Source organism: Aquarana catesbeiana, linkage group LG12 (genome assembly GCF_042186555.1).
Source record: "Aquarana catesbeiana isolate 2022-GZ linkage group LG12, ASM4218655v1, whole genome shotgun sequence".
Classification (NCBI taxonomy): domain Eukaryota; kingdom Metazoa; phylum Chordata; class Amphibia; order Anura; family Ranidae; genus Aquarana; species Aquarana catesbeiana.
In genome coordinates, this window is record NC_133335.1 from 184,705,059 (window position 1) to 184,725,235 (window position 20,177).

A 20,177-nucleotide genomic window follows, 5' to 3' on the forward strand; every position below is an offset into this window, starting at 1 on the left:
GATGGGTCGGTGTATGGAGGAATCGTACTGTGATTGGGGGGGGGGGGAAGCTGGCCATACATCATACGATCTGATCGTACAATCTCCTTTAGATCATCTATGGAGGAGGAGGGCAGTCCTAATGGACTATGCTTAAGGGGGGTCATTAAAAAGGTACACCAAATTTTTAGTGCCCCCCCCAACCACTGCCCCCCCCCCCTCTTCTTAAACTGCACAGACAGCGGACGAGGCGATTACACGGCTTTGCAAAAAGTGATCGCGCCTGTCACCCTATCCACGTAAACGGGGAGCGCCGCAAACGCCACGCAACTGCATGCAATGTATGGTATTGGTGGCACATTGGTGTAGAAAATTGGTGGTGAGGCGACGTCGCGACACCTCCTTGCTGCCCCCTGAAAAGTGATCCTAATCGCTTTTCAGAGGTTCGGCAGATAAGACACAAAGCTGAACTTCTCACCCATTCAATGGATGTCACGTCAGGTAGGTGGTGCCCAGGTGAGGGCAGATCTTAGGCTGAGTCACACTTATGTGATTCCTGGAGATGCAGCGATTCCTGTGTGTTTCCCGCGTTCCGTGCGATCTGTTATCTTAATGCCCCCCTCCAAAAAAAAAAACGATCGCACAACGCGGTGAGATGGCCAGAATAGAACCCGCCATGCGATGTGTTTCAGGTGTAGGAGAAATAAAAAGGCTCCTGCACCGTTTTGGCGCGGATGTGATTTCCGCCATACAGACTGCATGGCTGATATCGCACCGCAAAGACATCGCATGTTGTATGTACAGGAAAGCAGTGCGATTCCCATTCTACATCACACCAGTCTGGACCCGGACTAAGGCCTGAGTCACACCCAGGTGTTTATAGTGCTTTATGCATTTTGCAGATTTGCACTGCAGTCCATTTAACTGCTTCAGATCCGCGATATAGTCCAATGACGGCTACAAGGCGGACATACTTTGCCGGGAGGGCGACAATAGACGTCCTCCGGTGCTCGAGTAGTGCGCTCTGTGATCACTAAGTCTATGAGATTCGGCTGATCACAGATCGGAGTAGGGGATCGATCCCGACCCTTACCATGTGATCAGCTGTCAGCCAATGACAGCTGATCATGTGATGTAAACAGAGCCGGTAATTGGCTATTTTTTCTCCTCGCAATGACAGCGTGAGGAGGAAAACAAAAAAGCCGATCGCCAGCGGCTTGTAGAGGGACATCGATCCCGATCAAGGAGAGCTGCCGCCAGCTCATCTGTGCCCATCAGTGCCACCTATCAGTGTCACCAATCAGTGCCTCATCAACAGTGCTGCCCATCAGTGCAACCTATCAGTGGTACCTGTCGGTAACAACCTTCAGGGCCCATCAGTGCCACCTTATCTGTGCCTATCAGTGGTACCTATCAGTAACACCCATCAGTGCCGCCTTATCTGTGCCCACCAGTGCCACCTCATCAGCGCATATCAATGAAGGAGAAAAATTACCTGTTTGCAAAATTTTATAACAAATCTATGAAATGTGATTTTTTTTTTTTTTAATTTTCTATTTTTTATGTTTGTTTAGCAAAAAATAAAACCCCCAGCTGTGATTAAAAAACACCGAAAAAAAGCTCTATTTGTGTGAAAAGAATGATAAAAATGTCATTTGTGTACAGTGCTGGATGACCCCACAATTGTCATTCATAGAGTGACAGCGCTGAAAGCTGGAAATTGGTCTGGGCAGGAAGGGGGTTTGAGTGCCCTGTAGGCACGTGGTTAACATGGTTTCCTATGGAAGACATTCTGTAGTGCAAATCTGCAAAATGCAAAAAAGAACTAAAATTGCATAGGTCTGAATCAGGCCTAAATGAGATTGTACAATCTGATTGTATAATATGTGGCCAGATTTTGGGGTCCGTTCACACTGGAAAGCACTGCAGGAAAAGTGAACTTCCTGCACCACGTGGAAATGCACTGCCCTTGCTAGACGCATGCGTGTAACATTAATTGTTAAAGGCGCATCTAACAGACGCAGCGTGTTTGCGGTAACATGCGGCTTGGTGTATGTGACTTTTTTAAAAGTAGCACCTTCCGTACTGTGCAGTTGTCAGTCCATTGATGTGAATGGGCCGTCAAAAATGGAATCTGCAAAAACGCACGTTCAGGCTACGTTTCCACTAAGTGTGACTTGTCATGCGATTTGGGACGGCAAAGTCGCATGACAAGTCATACCCCATGACTTCAATACCGTTCATATCTGTGCGACTTCAAAGTAGTCCCTGTTCTACTCTGGTCCGACTTTAATGCGACTTGAGGTCCATAGACCTCGAGAATACACGGCATTGCTTCAAGTCACATCAAAATCGTTGCAAAATCGCGCATATTTCAGGTCGCAATAGTGGAAACCTGAGATAATACAGATGCTTTACATGGTGAACAGACCCTTAGCCCTCGTTCACATCAGTGCAGTTTTGAAATCATGCAATTTCAAAGCTGTAAATCAGTGCAATTTGCACCTCCGATTTCATTGCGACTTCATTTACCAGAAGTCTATGCAAGTCGCAATTAAATCAGGAAAAAAGTAGTAGTGCAGGAACCTTTTTTTCCGTGTCGCGGCGGTTTGACCGGTTCAGTTGCCGGGGTGCGTCTTGGCGTGCGACTTGGAACTGTCAGATCGCATGACAAATCGCACCGATGTGAACGGGGGCTTAGGCTCCATTCACACTTGGCGTTTTGAGATCTCGGGCAAAATCGCTGCGATTCTGCCCGCAATCTCAAATCACATATTCGGGTGCCATTCGTTTCCTGTAGCACCTAAAACGCGGTGCGTTTTTTTTTTTTTTTCCCCCCTTATTATTGCGGCAAAGCGGGAACCTTGTCAATTAAAAGAAGCTTCTCCTTTATTGGCGACAGGCTTTGCACGTTGCGATTTGCCATACTATTATCGTGTGATCGCAGCCAAACCGCACTGCGTTTTAGGTGCCATTGAAAAAGATGCGTTTTGCAGTTGCAGTGAGATTTGAGATTGAGAGCAGAAGCGCTGCGATTCGTTCCGAGATCCGAAAACGTCTTCTGTGATTGGAGCATTCGTGATGCCGCTTTGTATTCCTGTATGAGGATAGAAATCCCCAAAGAAAAGTATGGCTTCTGTCTGCCAATGACAGTCACAGGCGAGGATCTGATGATTGTGTCTCCAGTAATAATTTCTTTATTATTACAGATAGCGCTGACCGTGTACACAGTGCTGTACAGTGAGGGGAAAATTTGATTTTGTACGTTTGCTCTCTGACAAAGAAATGATCAGTCTATAATTTTATTGGTCAGTTTATTTTAACAGTGAGAGACAGAATAACAAAAATATCCAGAAAAAACGCATTTCAAAAAAGTTATAAATTGATTTGCATTTTAATGAGTGAAATAAGTATTGGATCCCATATCAATCAGCAAGATTTCTGGCTCCCAGATGTCTTCTATACAGGTAACAAGCTCAGATTAGGAGCACTTTCTTAAAGGGAGTGCTCCTAATCTCAGCTTGTTACCTGTATAAAAAGACACCTGTCCACAGAAGCAATCAATCAGATTCCAATCTCTCCACCCTGACCAAGACCAAAGAGCTGTCCAAGGATGTCAGGGACAAGATTATAGACCTACACAAGACTGGAATGGGCTACAAGACCATCACCAAGCAGCTTGGTGAGAGGGTGAGAACAGTTGGTGCGATTATTCACAAATGGAAGAAACACAAAATAACTGTCAACCTCCCTTGGTCTGGGGCTCCATGTAAGATCTCACCTCGTGGAGTTTCAGTGATCATGAGAACGGTGAGGAATCAGCCCAGAACTACACGGGAGAATCTTGTCAATGATCTCAAGGTAGCTGGGACCATAGTCACCAAGAAAACAATTGGTAACGCAATGTGCCGTGAAGGACTGAAATCCTGCAGTGCCCGTAAGGTCCCCCGGCTGAAGGAAGCACATGTACAGGTCCCTCTGAAGTTCACTAATGAACATCTGAATGATTCAGAGAACTGGGTAAAAGTGTTGTGGTCAGATGACACCAAAATCAAGCTCTTTGGCCTCAACTCAACTCACCGTGTTTGGAGAAGAAGGAGGAATGCTGCCTATGACCCCAAGAACACCATCCCCACCATCAAACATGGAGGTGGAAACATTATGCTTTGGGGTTTTTTTTTTGTGCTAAGGGGACAGGACAACTTCACCGCATCACAGGGACGATGAACCATCAAATCTTGGGTGAGATCCTCCTTCCCTCAGCCAGAGCATTGAAAATGGGTCGTAGATGGGTGTTCCAGCATGACAGTGACCCAAAATACAAGGCCAAGGCAACAAAGTGGCTCAAGAAGAAGCACAGTAAAAAGGAACTGCAGTCTGTTCACATAATTTGTAATAAAAACATCTTTACCATTCTGAAGCTTCCCTCCAACCAGTTTGCATATTATTTTATATATACTGTGATTCTGTACTTGCCAAATATGCTGCAGAAATCTCCCTCCACTATGGCTGGGTGCAGCCATTTTAACTGAGGGCAGCTAAAGCTGCTGCCTGTTCACTTCCTGGATTTACACAGAAGCACACCTTCAGCTCTGCAGCTCTCATTGGCCCTCTTATGACTCCCCCCCCCCCCCCCCCTTCCTGGTAAACTGTGAGAGTGAGTGCTGTGTATTATGTCCTAAGCCTAGGCTTTTTACCAGACAAGAAACAGGAAGTGGGCTGTATAAGGTATTTACTGGCAGGAAAAAAAATGTTTTAATTAAAACAACAAGGGCAGATAGATGGAAAGATGAAAAAATGACCAAAGTTCCGCTCTAAGGTCCTGTAGTGGCCCAGCCAGTCTCCAGACCTTAATCCCATAGAAAATATGTGGAAGGAGCTGAAGGATCGAGTTATCAAATGTGAGCTTTGAAACCTTAGACCCCATACACACTTAGATTTTCTGCAGATTTTTGTCTTCAGATTTACCAAAACCATGTAGTGCAAGAGTCTGCGTGATCGCATACAAATTGAAACTCTTAAGGTTTGACCTCATATTATATGGTTTTGGTAAATCTGAAGACAAAAATCTGTAGAAAATCTAATAGTTTGTATGGGGCCTTAATGACTTGGAGAGGATCTGCAAAGAGGAGTGGGACAAAATCCCTCCTGAGATGTGTGCAAACCTGGTGGACAACTACAAGAAACGTCTGACCTCTGTGATTGACAACAAGGGTTTTGTCACCAAGTACTAAGGCTGGGTTCTTACTATTGAGAATTGAATGTGGATTTCTCCACATGCAATTCGCATGACCGGAGAATGTGACGGCTCTCAATGGTGCCGGTCCATACATCTCTGAGGCGGCTCTGGTGCAAATTGCGCAGGAGTCCGGGGCGGTCTTTTGGTCCGAATTCAGCCAAACATTCAGACCGAAATCAAACCTGAAACGGTGAAGGAGGACGCACCGCCCCCTGCTGTAAGCCGCTCCGTACTGCAGCCTGAACCCAGCCTAAGTCATGTTTTGCGAAGGGGTCAAATACTTATTTTCTGGATATTTCTGTTATTCTCTCTCTCATTGTTATAATAAACCTACCATTAAAATTATAGATCGATCATTTCTTTGTCAGTGGGCAAACGTACAAAATCAGAAGGGGATCAAATACTTTTTCCCCTCACTGTAAGGCCCCTTTCACACGGGCTTTCTGATCAGGTCCGCCTGTCGGTTTTTCAAGCGGTCCTACTCAGACGTTTCATTCACCTCTATGGAGTGGCAGGTGTTGGCAGTGACATGTCCGCTTACACCCGCTGCTATCCGATCCTGTCTGTGAAATGCAGATGGATGAAGACCCTATTTTCCATCCGCCTGGGGGAATTGGATGAAAACAGACAGGTGGACCGTTTGTCCATAGAGGACAGTGGGACTCTGACAGGTCCGTCTCCGCTCACTGTCCAGAGACGGACCTGTCATCCGCCTGCTCAGCGGAGATCAGCAAAGCAGAGTCCACCGGGTGGATCGCTGTGTGAAAGGGGTCTTAGTATTCACAGCCTTTGCCGTGACATTCAAAATTGAGCTCAGGTGCATCCTGTTTCCACTGATCATCCTTGAGACGTTTCTACAACTTGATTGGAGTCCACCTGGAGTAAATTCAGTTGATTGGACATGATTTGGAAAGGCACACCCCTGTCTATATAAGGTCCCACAGTTAACAGTGCATGTCAGAGCACAAACCTAGTCATGAAGTCCAAGGAATTGTCTGTAGATCTCCAAGACAGGATTGTATGGAGGCACAGATCTGGGGAAGGGTACAGAAAAATGTCTGCTGCATTGAAGGTCCCAATGAGCACAGTGGCCTTCATCATCCATAAATGGAAGAAGTTTGGAACCACCAGGACTCTTCCTAGAGCGATTGGGGAGAAGGGCCTTAGTCAGGGAGGTGACCAAGAACCCGATGGTCCCTGAGAGAGCTCCAGTGTTTCTCTGTGGAGAGAGGAGAACCTTCCATAAGAACAACCATCTCTGTAGCACTCCACCAATCAGGCCTGTATGGTAGAGTTGCCATACAAAAGCCACTCCTCACATGAGTGCCTGCCTGGAGTTTGCCAAAAGTCCCCTGAAGGACTCTCAGACCATGAGAAACAAAATTCTCTGGTCTGATGAAACAAAGATTGAACTCTTTAGCCTGAGTGGTAAGCGTCATGTCTGGAGGAAACCAGGCAGCGCATATCAACTGGCCAATACCATCCCTACAGTGAAGCATGGTGGTGACAGCATCGTGCTGTGGTGATGTTTTTTAGCAACAGGAACTGGGAGACTATTCAGGATCAAGGGAAAGATGAATGCAGCAATATACCTAGACATCCTTGATGAAAACCTGCTCCAGAGCTCTCTGGACCTCAGACTGGGGCGAAGGTTCATCTTCCAGCAGGACTCAACCCTAAGCACACGCCAAGATAACAAAGAAGTGGCTACAGGACAACTCTGTGAATGTCCTTGAGTGGCCTTTGATATGTACAGGTGCTGTGCATAACGCCTGTGTCTTCTAGGCACTGAAATACAGCCATCATACACCTCAATATGTGTATGAAGAGGGGATTTCCCTCACATTGGAAGGAGATCCTCTTCCTGTTGAGTGTACAGGACAGGAAATGAGAGGAAATCTCTATAATTAGTCACAGATGGCTAAAAAAATTTTTATATCTATAATGAAGAAAAAATCTTTAGCTTTAGTTTGATGCCCGCTGATAGATATGCTTATTTGGCTAAGACAAACCTCCATGTTTATATCCCCATCCTCCTATAGATCAGGGGTGAAGTATTCCCATATTTGATCATCTCATGGCTGGTGACAGTTAACCTTTTCATTGCCTGAGGCAAAACAGATGTCCTGACTTCAGAGCATCCAACGGTTACATGTATAAATTATAGATAAGGTACCACATTACTAGCCTAGGGCTGGTTGGTGTTCTCAGTAGACCAGTACAATACTCGGGGTACCCCCCTCCCCCTTATCTATTTGTAGTGAAGGGTATTGGTAGGAAGCTTTTTTTTGTACTGAAGATGCAATTAATTGTAAAATTTGTATCTAAACCCAAAAATGTAACATATTACAGGTTACCAGTCCTTAGGCCTCATACACACAGGACGTTTAAAAAACGCCAGCGCTGCTGCCAGGAAAAAAATAGCGCTAAAAATGCGCTGTCAGTCACGTGTTTGAATAGAATTTATGGGTGTATTTTCGCGTTGACTTTTTTTTTTTTTTTTTTCCAGTAAAAACACTCCCTATAATGTAAAAACGCCAAACGTAGCTAACAGTTTATAACAGAGTTTAGGGGCGATTTTGGACGTTTTTTGTTTTTACAGCTCACCAGCCTCTGGTCCTGGATGCACTGGCTGTCGTGTTTTTTTTTTTTTTTTTTTTTTTTTTTTTCTACTGCCCCATAACGCTTATGTCTCCAAACACCTCTGACAGTTTATGTGTGTATGGACACGTAGGCTAACATGGAGGGGCGCTTAGAGGCAGTTAAAAAAAAGTCAGACGCCGCTAACAGCAGCTGTAAAAATGTCCTGTGTGCACGAGCCCTTAGATGTGCTGAGTGCATTCCTTTTCCATTTCGTGTGTTTTTTTTTCTCTTTATTTTCAGCCAGGGTGGATAAAAATCAATGATTTAAAAAAATAAAATAAAACAAAATCGTATTTTATTATTTAAATCTGATTTTTTAAATTTAAATCTGTTTTTTTTTATTTTTTTTTAATCTGTTTTTTTAATTTAAATCATATTTTTTTTTTTTTTTTTTATTTAACTATGATTTTTTTTTTTTATTTAAATAATTTTTTTTAAATTTAAATCAGTTTTTTTTATTTATTTCAAGCATATTTTTTTTTTTATTTAAATCTGATTTTTTATTTAACCGCTTCAATACAGGGCACTTAGACACCTTCCTGCCCAGACCAATTTTCAGCTTTCAGCGCTGTCGCAGTTTGAATGACAATTGTGCGGTCATGCTACACTGTACCCAGACAAAATTTTTATCATTTTGTTCCCACAAATAGAGCTTTCTTTTGGTGGTATTTGATCACCTCTGCGGTTTTTATTCTTTGCTAAACAAATAAAAAAAGACCGAAAATTTTGAAAAAAATAAGTTTTGCTTTTGTTTCTGTTAAAAAAATTTGTAAATAAGTAAGTTTTCTCTTTTATTGATGGGCACTGACAGGCACTGATAAGGCGGCACTGATGAGGTGGCACCAATGAGCGGGCACTGACGATGGGCACTGATATGTGGCACTGATGGGCACTGGTAGGCGGCATTGATGGGCATTGATAGGTGGCACTTATGGGTGGCACTGGTTGGCACTGATGGGCACTGATAGGCGACACTGGGCACTGAAAGGCGGCACTGCTGGGCACTGATTGGGTGGCGCTGATAGGCGGCACTGATAGGCGGCACTGCTGGGCACTGATACGTGGCACTGATGGGCATCCCTGGTGGCACTGGCAGTGGTAGGCATTGGAGTGGGCACTGATTGGCAGCTGCCTGGGCACAGATTGGCATTTCCCTGGGGGTCTAGGGGCATACCTGGTGGTCCAGTGTGGATGGCTTCCCTGGTGGTCCTGTGCGGGATCCGAGGGGGGGCTGTGCTGATAAACAATCAGCACAGACCCCCCCTGTCAGGAGAGCAGCCGATCGGCTCTCTACTTGCGCCTGTCAGAAGCGAGTGAGGAAAAGCCGATCACCGGCTCTTTCTATTTACATAGTGATCAGCCGTGATTGGACACGGCTGATCACGTGGTAAAGAGTCTACGTCAGAGACTCTTTACCTAGATCGGTGTTGCAGGGTGTCAGACTGACACCCCACAACAACGATATTCCTGATCACGTCATATGATGTCCAGTCAGGAATATCAAACCACTCTGCCGCCGTCATTTGGTAATAGGGCGGGCGGCAAGTGGTTAAATCAGATTTTTTTTTGGTTGATTTTTATCAGATTTATTTTAATAAAATGCTTTTGGAGTAAAAAATCTAAAGATAGTTTTCTTTTTAATATACATTAATAATTTGGTTTATTTAGCATGAAATGGAGCTTAGTTATGTAGCATGAGGCTGTATATTCTGCAATATTTACATTTTTGGTAAACTCATTCAATGAATCCAAGCTCTGCAAGCTGAGATAACATGCACTGCATTGATGCATTCACACAATTTCACAGTAACTATGAGATAAAACAAAGTTCAGGAATATTCCTTTATCCCATTGTTTTGCAAATCTATGTACACTACAAACTGTATGATTGAATCGGTTCTGATATCGCTGTTTTACTAACCTGACAGCTTATTATTCTAAATAGAAAACCTTCATTTTGTTTGCAAATATTAAAGATTCCAACTACCAGCAAGAATAAGTCCTTACATTTAACCGGTTCAATACAGGGCAATTTCACCCCCTTCCTTCCCAGGCCAATTTTTAGTTTTCAGCACTGTCGCACTTTAAACGTCAATTGCGCGGTCGTGCGACATTGTACCCAAAAGAAATTGATATCCTTTTTTTCACCACAAATAGAGCTTTTTTTGGTGGTATTTGATCGCCTCTGCGGTTTTTATTTTTTTGCGCTATAAACAAAAGAAGAGCGACAATTTTGAAAAAAACACAATATTTTTTACTTTTTGCTATAATAAATATCCCAATTTTTTTTTTTTAAAAACACATTTTTTCCTCAGTTTTGGCCGATACGTATTCTTCTACATATTTTTGGTAAAAAAAAATCGCAATAACCGTATATTGATTGGTTTGCGCAAAAGTTATAGCGTCTACAAAATACGGGATAGATTTATGGCATTTTTAAAAAAAAAATATTTTTTTATTTTTTTTAGCGGTGATCGCGATTTTTTTTTGGTGACTGCGACATTATGGCGGACACATCGGACACTTTTGACACATTTTTGGGACCAATCACATTTATACAGCGATCAATGCTATAAAATTGCATTGATTACTGTGTAAATGTGACAGGCAGTGAAGGGGTTAACCACTAGGGGGCGGGGAGGGGTTAATATGTTTCCTAGGGAATGATTCTAACTGAAGGGGGAGGGGACGCACTAGGGGAGGAGACCGATCAGTGTTCCTCTGTTCTGGGAACACAGATCGCTCTCCTCTGAGCTGACACACACACACACAGATCCACATGCCAGCCCGGTTAACGGGCAGTCCCGGGTGCCCGGCGGACATCGCGGCCGCCGGGCACACGCACCGGGTCCTGAGGAACGCGGCGGGTGCGAGCGCGTCCCCTAGACGGCCGGGAATCCCAGGACGTCATATGACGTCCACCCAGGATGGGAGATCCCATCTGTGGACGTCATATGACTATGGGCGGGTAGGGAAGTGGTTAAAGAGCACATGTCATTTCAGATCCATCACGGCAGCGCCTGTTAGTGGGCATCCACTCACCTGCTGCCGCCATGTCCCTCACCTTGTTGTGTCCCCGCTGCATTACCAGCCGTCCCATTAAAGTGAATGGGACTGTCAGTCTGCAGGTCAGAGGAGGAGCCACTGAGGGACAGAGATGACAGTTGCTCTTTAACCACTTCAATACTGGGCACTTAGACACCTTCCTGCCCAGGCCAATTTTCAGCTTTCAGCGCTGTCACAATTTGAATGACAATTGTGCGGTCATGCTACACTGTACCCAAACAAGTTTTTTATCATTTTGTTCCCACAAACAGAGCTTTCTTTTGGTGGTATTTGATCACCTCTGCGGTTTTTATTTTTTGCGCAACAAATAAAAAAAAGACCGAAAATTTCGAAAAAAAAACTAGTTTTTCTTTGTTTCTGTTAAAATTTTTGGTAAATAAGTACGTTTTCTCCTTCAATGATGGGCACTGATATGGCTGCACTGACGGGCACTGATATAGCTGCACTGACGGGCACTGATATGGCTGCACTGATGAGGTGGCACTCATAGGTGGCACCGATGGGCACTCATAGGCGGCATTGATTGGTACATATGGGTGGCACTGATGGGTACTTATGGGTGGCACTGATGTGTGGCACTGATGGGCACTGATGTGTGGCACTGATGGGCACTGATGTGTGGCACTGATGGGCACTGATGTGTGGCACTGATGGGCACTGATAGGTGGCACCGATGGGCAATGACAGGTGGCACCAATGGGCAATGACAGGTGGCACTGATAAAATATATTGGGGGCATTGCTGGGCAGATCTGGAACATAATGGTGCCAATCAGTGCCCATTTGTGGGCACTGATTGGCACAGATTGGGCACATGTGGATGGCCATGGGGAACATACCTGGCCATCCACATGTTGTCCCTTCCCTGGTGGTCCAGTGTGGTGATCTGAGGGGGGGCTGCGCTGATAAACAATCAGTGCAGACCCCCCCTGTCAGGAGAACTGCCGATCGGCTCTCCTCGCGTCAGTCAGACGGGAGTGAGTAAAAGCCGATCAACGGCTCTTCCCATTGACAGCGTGATCAGCCGTGATTGGACACGGCTGATCACGTGGTAAAGAGCCTCCGCTGGAGGCTCTTTACCAAGATCGGTGTAGCGGTGTGTGTCAGGCTGACACACCGCTCCACCGATCGCCGCGATGCGCGCCCCCACGGGCGCGCGGCGGCATGTTATCCTGCTGGACGTCATATGACGTCCAGTCAGGATAACGGAACCACCGCCCAGACGTCAATCCGCTATAGGGCGGGCGGGAAGTGGTTAAAAAATGATGATTTAAATAAAATCCAGCCTATTTTCAGCCCATTGATTTTTTTTTTTTTTTTTGCACATATTGAACAGATATAAGAACAGGGAGCAAATAAGAAAAGTTCATTTTTAGGATTTATGTGCCTAACAGGTATTTTAGGAGATATAAATAGTTTGATCACAGAATCTTCCAGCATGCCAAACAATAGTTTACTATTGTCCTAATACTGCTGGGACCTTGAAGAAGGCCCCCCCTCCCCCCAAAAGCCTGTCCTGAAAAATTGTATGTTAGTGCAAATAAAAAAAAGTATCACGGACAGTACTCCATGGTTTCTGAGACAATAGTTTACATACACCATATTACCAAAAGTATTGGGACACCTACCTTGAACCCACATGAACTTTAATGGCGTCCCAGTCTTAGGCTGGCCATACATTATACAATTTTCTTGTACAACTTTCTTTTAGATTTATCAAAACCATATAATATGAGGTCACACCTAAACACTTTCAATTTGTATGCAGTCAGGCAGGCTCTTGCACAACGTGGTTGAAGGTAAATCTAAAGGAAACTGAATAAGAAAATTGTATAATGTATGGCCAGTCTTAGTCTGTAGGGTTCAATATTGAGTTGGCCCACCCTTTGCCGCTATAACAGCTTCAACTCTTCTGGGAAGGCTGTCCACAAGGTTTAGGAGGGTGTCTATGGGAGTGTTTGATCATTCTTCCAGAAGTACATTTGTGAGGTCAGGCACTGATGTTGGATGAGAAGGCCTGGCTCACAGTCTCTGCTCTAATTCATCCCAAAGTTGTTCTATCGGGTTGAGGTCAGGACTCTGTGCAGGCCAGTCAAGTTCCGCTACCCCAAACTCGCTCATCCATGTCTTTATGGACCTTGCTTTGTGCACTGGTCTATATCATTTGGTAGAGGGGGGATTATGGTGTGGGGTTGTTTTTCAGGGGTTGGGCTTGGCCCCTTAGTTCCAGTGAAGGGAACTCTTAAGGCATCAGCATACCAAGACATTTTGGACAATTTTATGCTCCCAACTTTGTGGGAACAGTTTGGGGAAGGCCCCTTCCTGTTCCAACATGACTGCACACCAGTGCACAAACAAGGTCCATAAAGACATGGATGAGCGAGTTTGGGGTGGAGGAACTTGACTAACCTGCACAGAGTCCTGACCTCAACCTGATAGAACATCTTTGGGATGAATTAGAGCGGAGATTGCGAGAAGAGTTGAAGTTGTTATAGCTGCAAAGGGAGGGGCAACTCATCATTGAACCCTACAGACTAAAGTCCCGTACACACAATCCGAAAATCAGAAGTAAAATGTAGTCAGATGAAGGATCTGCCGATTTTCGGATCGTTAGTACGGTACTTTCGACAGCCGATTCCGGTTCTTCATCCGACAAAAGCTGGATGTGCAGACTATAACATTTTTGTCGGACGTGAACTTGATGTCCGATTTTCGATTAATTAGTACTTTTTTTCGTCCAAAAAAAAAATCATAAAAGCGAGACTGCGCATGCTCAGAAACAAAAGAATACATACAAAACTATTCAACACATCACATCACTTCTGACGTTGTGTTCTGTCCTACGAGAATTTTCATATGGTTAGTAACCTCTTCACTTTCAGCATGAGACTAGTGTGCAACAAAAACAGATGAACGGTCGTCCGAAAATCTGATCGTGTGTACGAGGCTTGAGACTGGAATGTCATTAAAGTTCATGTGTGTGAAGGCAGGCGTCCCAATACTTTTGGAAATATAGAGTATGTGTATCCATGCATACAGTTCCTGAATCAATGTCAAGCAAACCCCTTGTATGCCGGCAGTGATTGGAGAAGTGGAAATAGCAGCCAATCAGAATCCATTCTAATCTTCTATGACTGCAGTGAAATGGGGTCTGGTCTCTATCGGTAAATGCAGTTTGTACAGAATGGTTGCACTTTGTACCACCTCCTTAAATAATCCTGTTCTATATATAATTACCAGGCAGTGATGAGAGATGTATATGTTATGGATTGTAATATACACTTTGCAATCTGATTGTACAATCTCCTTCAGAGTTGTGGACTTTGTATTGTGAGCACCTATAGCAGCCGGATATAAGGCCTCCTTCCCGCTGTAACGCATGCGCACTGATTTACGTTGTGTACGGCGGTGCAATGCCTTGTTTTAACACGTAGCACTGTTTACCTTTCTTTTCTTTTTTTTTTTTTTTTCTTTAACTTTATTAGGGCTTGTTTACACAGGGTGGTAAAAAAAATAGGTGTTTGAGCTGTGTTTTTACCTCCCACTGACCACCTCCCTTAACCCAATACAGTGACTAGAGGCGGTTGTACACACGTTGTGGCAGAAATTAGACCTTTTGTCACGTTTGCCAACCAGACTGAACCCATTCAAGTTAATGGAGCTGCACTGCAATCCGCCCTGCAGCTGGGTTACGGCGCGGTGGTTCTTTTTTTTTCAGGATTATACCAGATGGTCCCCGGAAGGAGTTTCACCCTCTGTGTTGTCTTATTTATCGTCATCACCAATGAAAAGCCCAAATTGTGGCTTGTGCCCAGAATAGAACAGAAATCATCCAATGAGGGCACTAATTCTGGTAACCCTGATGACAATCAGAGATCCCCCTTCACTTTGGAGGGATTTTCTCTCACTTCCTGTTTTGGCTATGGGACAGGAAGTGAAGGGAAATCTCCCCAATAGGACACAGATGGCACCAAAAACCGATGGGTTCTCTAAGGCAGGCCATATATTAACTCATTTTCTTTCCTTCAACCATGGGTTAAAGAGAAGGAACATTTCTTTTTTTTTTCATTAACACTGACTATAGCAGCGCTATTGTGTTCTGCCAGCAGGGAGCCTTCCCCACCGGCAGAATACAATGATCACTGCCGGCGGTTATAGCCGACGACAGTGATCAGATGAAAACAACCCAACAGGCTGGTTGTACTGTTAGTCGATCAATGGATCAATTTTAGTATAACCAGCCGGCCCAGAGATTAATCAAAATTCGGGTAATTCCTGGTGAACCGGACACATTTGGATCTGTCTATGGAGGGCTTAACCCTTTCTTACTGTATCCAAAATGAATACAAAAAAAGGTTTTGCCTTTAGTTCTAACTTTAAAGTGGTCATAAACCCTTACATATACCCAGTGAAGGGACTGGCCGCAGGTGATACACAGGGATGAAACAAATCCACCTAAATAAGTTGTACCTGTTTATCTGCAGTCTTCTCTTCTCTACATCCCTTCAAAGTCCAGAACTTATAAGCTTGTCTGGACGGTCAGAAAAAAGGGGGTGGAGAGCTGAAGTTACACTCTGCAGACCTCAGTGAGGAGAACTCTGAAAGATGATTGGAGGCAGGGCCGGTGCTACCACCAGGCAAACTAGGCAGCCGCCTAGGGAGCCCTGCTGCCTAGGGCACTCGGCCACTGGTGTTCCTACTCTCTTCCTCTGCACCAAGCAACTAAGTCTCAGCATCAGCAGGCAGCAGATGTAGGACTGTGTCTGTGTCCCGACTCCCGAATATATGGAAGCAAACATTCATTGATGGGCATTTGTAGGCTGCATTGATGGGCGCTGGTGAGGCTGCATTGATGGGCGCTGGTGAGGCTGCATTGATGGGCACTGGTGAGGCTGCATTGATGGGCGGTGGTGAGGCTGCATTGATGGGCGGTGGTGAGGCTGCATTGATGGGCGGTGGTGAGGCTGCATTGATGAGCACTGGTGAGGCTGCATTGATGGGCGCTAGTAGGCTGCATTTGATGGGCGCTAGTAGGCTGCATTTGATGGGCGCTAGTAGGCTGCATTTGATGGGCGCTGGTGAGGCTGCATTGATGGGCACTGGTGAGGCTGCATTTGATGGGCGCTAGTAGGCTGCATTTGATGGGCGCTGGTGAGGCTGCATTGATGGGCACTGGTGAGGCTGCATTTGATGGGCGCTGGTAAGGCTGCATTGATGGGCGCTGGTGAGGCTGCATTGATGGGCGCTGGTGAGGCTGCATTTGATGGGCGCTGGTGAGTCTGCATTGATGAGCACTGGTGAGGCTGCATTGATGGGCGCTAGTAGGCTGCATTTGATGGGCGCTGGTGAGGCTGCATTTGATGGGCGCTGGTGAGGCTGCATTTGATGGGCGCTAGTAGGCTGCATTTGATGGGCGCTGGTGAGGCTGCATTTGATGGGCGCTGGTGAGGCTGCATTGATGGGCGCTGGTGAGGCTGCATTGATGGGCGCTGGTGAGGCTGCATTGATGGGCGCTAGTAGGCTGCATTTGATGGGCGCTGGTGAGGCTGCATTTGATGGGCGCTGGTGAGGCTGCATTTGATGGGCGCTGGTGAGGCTGCATTGATGGGCAGTTCATTAAAAAGGTGGGGTATACATTGGCAGGGCAAAGGGGGTGGAGTCAGGGGTGGAGCCAGTGTGGCGGCAAAATTAGGTTTCGCCTAAGGTGTCAAAAATCCTTGCACCAGCCCTGATTGGAGGGGAGGGAAGGGACCCCCCCCGCACACAGGAACAGAGCTGAGGCTGTCAATCAGCTGGAGGTCCCTCCCCTGTCACCTTTTTCTTTTGGTGTCAAGAAAACTTGTCAGGAGTGATTCATGCTGATAGAGGAAGGAAGAAGACAGAAATGACACTTATGCTGGCCATACACTGTACGAAAAATCGGCCGAAAAATCGTTCGTATAGACACTTCGTTCGTTTTTCGGCAAGTTAATGGGCACAAATCGATAATCGTTTGTGACGTTTTTGTGGGGAAAAAACGAACGGGAAGTTTGGAAAATTTCTGCCGAACGTACGATAAATTGCAAGGTTAATGTGTTTCCCGTCCGAACTGTCTGCACTAGGTATATGTAAAAAAACGAACAAAAAATTATTTATTCATGTCTACTGAACAATTTATCGGTCATTATATGATGGCACGATCGTTTGCGGTCACGGTCGAACGTTCTTTTTTCGAAAATGGGTTCGGCCAATTTTCTGTATAGTGTATGGCCAGCATTAGTGCTCTTAATTGAAACAAGTACACACTATAGAGAGATATGCTTTGTTCATATTTCATGTCTGAAGTTTACAACCCCTATAAAGTAAATGGTACATTCAGATTATAACTCATGTGGCTATTAGAGATGTACTGCAGTTAAAATGTTTTTTTTTTTTTTTTTTTTTTTTTTAAAGATCAGATGAGTTGGACATTTTGATTGATTATGCAGTGAGTGTGGTGTTGAGACGATCCCAGGTTTGCAGAATATGTCCTCCTGGTATAATCTAATCAGTTTAGTGTACACTGTATGTGATTGGAATCACCTTTCCAATGCTTGTAATGAATGATCAGAATGGGGTTCTTACCAGGGCATCGGTACCCTTGGGGGTATGGCAACCCAAAGATAGGGGTATGGGTGTGGGTCTCTAAATTAAAAAAAAAAAAAAGGATTCGGAATTTATTATTGACCTGAAATTAACGTGTAGAGTTTGACCTGATTGGTCAGGTAAAATGTACAACTAACATTGCCACGATCTGTACTATGATGTCATATTTTCTTTTCACAATAATCACAGTAAGGCCTCATGTACACGGCTGCTGGTAAACGGACGTTGATGAGCAGTTGGGCGTTTTTTTCAGCTGCCCCTGAACTCTTCTCTGTTATCTTATCAGGACATGTACACAGGGTCCTTTATAGTGATTTCTAGGCAGTTGAGTTTAGAAGCGTTTTTGTTTACAGGCGTTTTTCATTTAACCACTTCCGGACCGCCCACCATCGTCATACGTTGGTTGTTTGAAGAGAAGTATCGTTGTTAAGGCAGCAGCTAGCTGCCATAACCCCGGTATCCTCTTCTTCAGTGAGCGGTCCGGTTTAAGATAAAAGTGGTCTCTGTGGCGGATTCGCCGCAAGATCACTTTTATCGGCGGCGGGAGAGGGGCCCCTCCCGCCGCGCTCTGGTGCCCTCCGCCGCTTACGGGAGCCATTGGCAGCGGTGGAGGCAATCGGATCCTTCTTGTGGCCTGACATGGGGACAAGTGAGGGGAAGATGGCCACCACCCGTCTCCATATCATTGCAGGGCGGAAGCCACGTCAAAACGTCACTTCCACCCATAGCTCTTAAAGGGACTTTTTTTTTTTTTTTTTTTTTTTTCATTTTTTTAAATGGCAAAAATGTATAATTTTTTTAAAATTGCATTTTAGTGTAAATATGAGATCTGAGGTCTTTTTGTCCCCAGATCTCATATTTAAGAGGTCCTGTCATGCTTTTTTCTAATACAAGGGATGTTTACATTCCTTGTAATAGGAATAAAAGTGACCTCATTTTTTTTTTTTTTAACAGTGTAAAAATAAAAGGTAAAATAAATAAGAAGAAGAAAAAATTTTTTTTTTTAAACTGGCCCCATCCCGACGAGCTCGCGTGCAGAAGCAAACGCATACGCGAGTAGCGCCCGCATATGAAATTGGTGTTCAAACCACACATGTGAGGTATCGCCACGATCGGTAGATCGAGAGCAATAATTCTCACCCTAGACCTCCTCTGTATCTTAAAACATGTAACCTGTAGAATTTTTTTAAATGTCGCCTATGGAGATTTTTAAGGGTAAAAGTTCGTCACCATTCCACGAGCGAGCGCAATTTTGAAGTGTGACATGTTGGGTATCAATTTACTCGGCGTAACATTATCTTTCACAATATAAAAAAAAATTGGGCTAACTTTACTGTTCTCTTATTTTTTTATTCAAAAAAGTGTATTCTTTCAAAAAAAAAAGTGCGCTTGTAAGACCGCTGTGCAAATATGGTGTGACAGAAAGTATTGCAATGACCGCCATTTTGATCTCTAGGGTGTTAGAAAAAAAAAACGTATAATTTTGAGGGTTCTAAGTAATTTTCTAGCAAAAAAAACGTGTTTTTAACTTGTAAACAACAAATCTCAGAAAGAGGCTCGGTCCTTAAGTGGTTAAACAAAAAACGCTTCTAAACCTAAATGCGGCAAAACGGACGTTTTTAAACATCGGTTACTTTCTGTCAAGTTAAATAGTTCAAGAGAGGTTGTAAAATATCTTGTGTACATTAAGCCTTAAGCCCTGGTTCACATTGATGCGGGATTGAAAGCTGAACTCGCATGATTTCATTCCTGCATGTCAGTCCAACCATTTCAGAGACATCTGTGCGGTTTCCTGCACAGAAGTCTATTGAAATCGCCAAAAGTATTACAGAAACTACTTTTGGCAATCGGTGCGGCGCTGCAAAGTTGGTGTTGCACTGATTCGGATGGTTTCATTGCGGGCAATAGCCACCGATTTGACATGATATGTCAAATCGCATGCCAAATCGCATCAATGTGAACCAGGGCTACATCTCACTAGTTGTAGGTAGATTGTGTATTTGTGATTTGCTTTTATTATATAACCACGTAAGAACCAGCCTCCTTTTGGATTTTAGGTGTTTACATTTTTAAAACAGTTTTTTTTGCTAGAAAATTACTTAGAACCCCCAAACATTATATACTGTTTCTTTTTTCTAACACCCTAGAGAATAAAATGGCAGTCAATGCAATACTTTTTTTTGCACCGTATTTGCGCAGCGGTCTTATAAGCGCACTTTTTAAAAAAAAAAATGCACTTTTTTGAATAAAAAAATAAGACAACAGTAAAGTTAGCCCAATTTTGTTTATATTGTAAAATATAATTAAAAAAGTAAATTGATACCCAACACGTCAAGCTTCAAAATTGCGCCCGCTCGTGGAATGGCGTCAAACTTTTACCCTTAAAAATCTCCATAGGCGACGTTTAAAAAATTCTACAGGTTGCATGTTTTGTGTTACAGAGGAGGTCTAGGGCTAGAATTATTGCTCTTGCTCTAACGATCGCGGCGACACCTCACATGTGTGGTTTGACCACCGTTTTCATATGCGGGCGCTACTCACGTATGCGTTCGCTTCTGCGTGCGAGCTCGTCGGGACAGGGCGCTTTAAAAAAAAATGTTTTTTCTTATTTATTTTACTTTATTTTA

At 44.4% G+C, this 20,177-nt stretch overlaps 1 protein-coding gene across 3 annotated transcripts in view; it reads left to right on the top strand.

The window, feature by feature from the left end:
* ELMO2 (engulfment and cell motility 2) overlaps positions 1–20,177 on the top strand; it is a 155,084-nt gene that overhangs the window by 384 nt on the left and 134,523 nt on the right. The window lies entirely within an intron of this gene.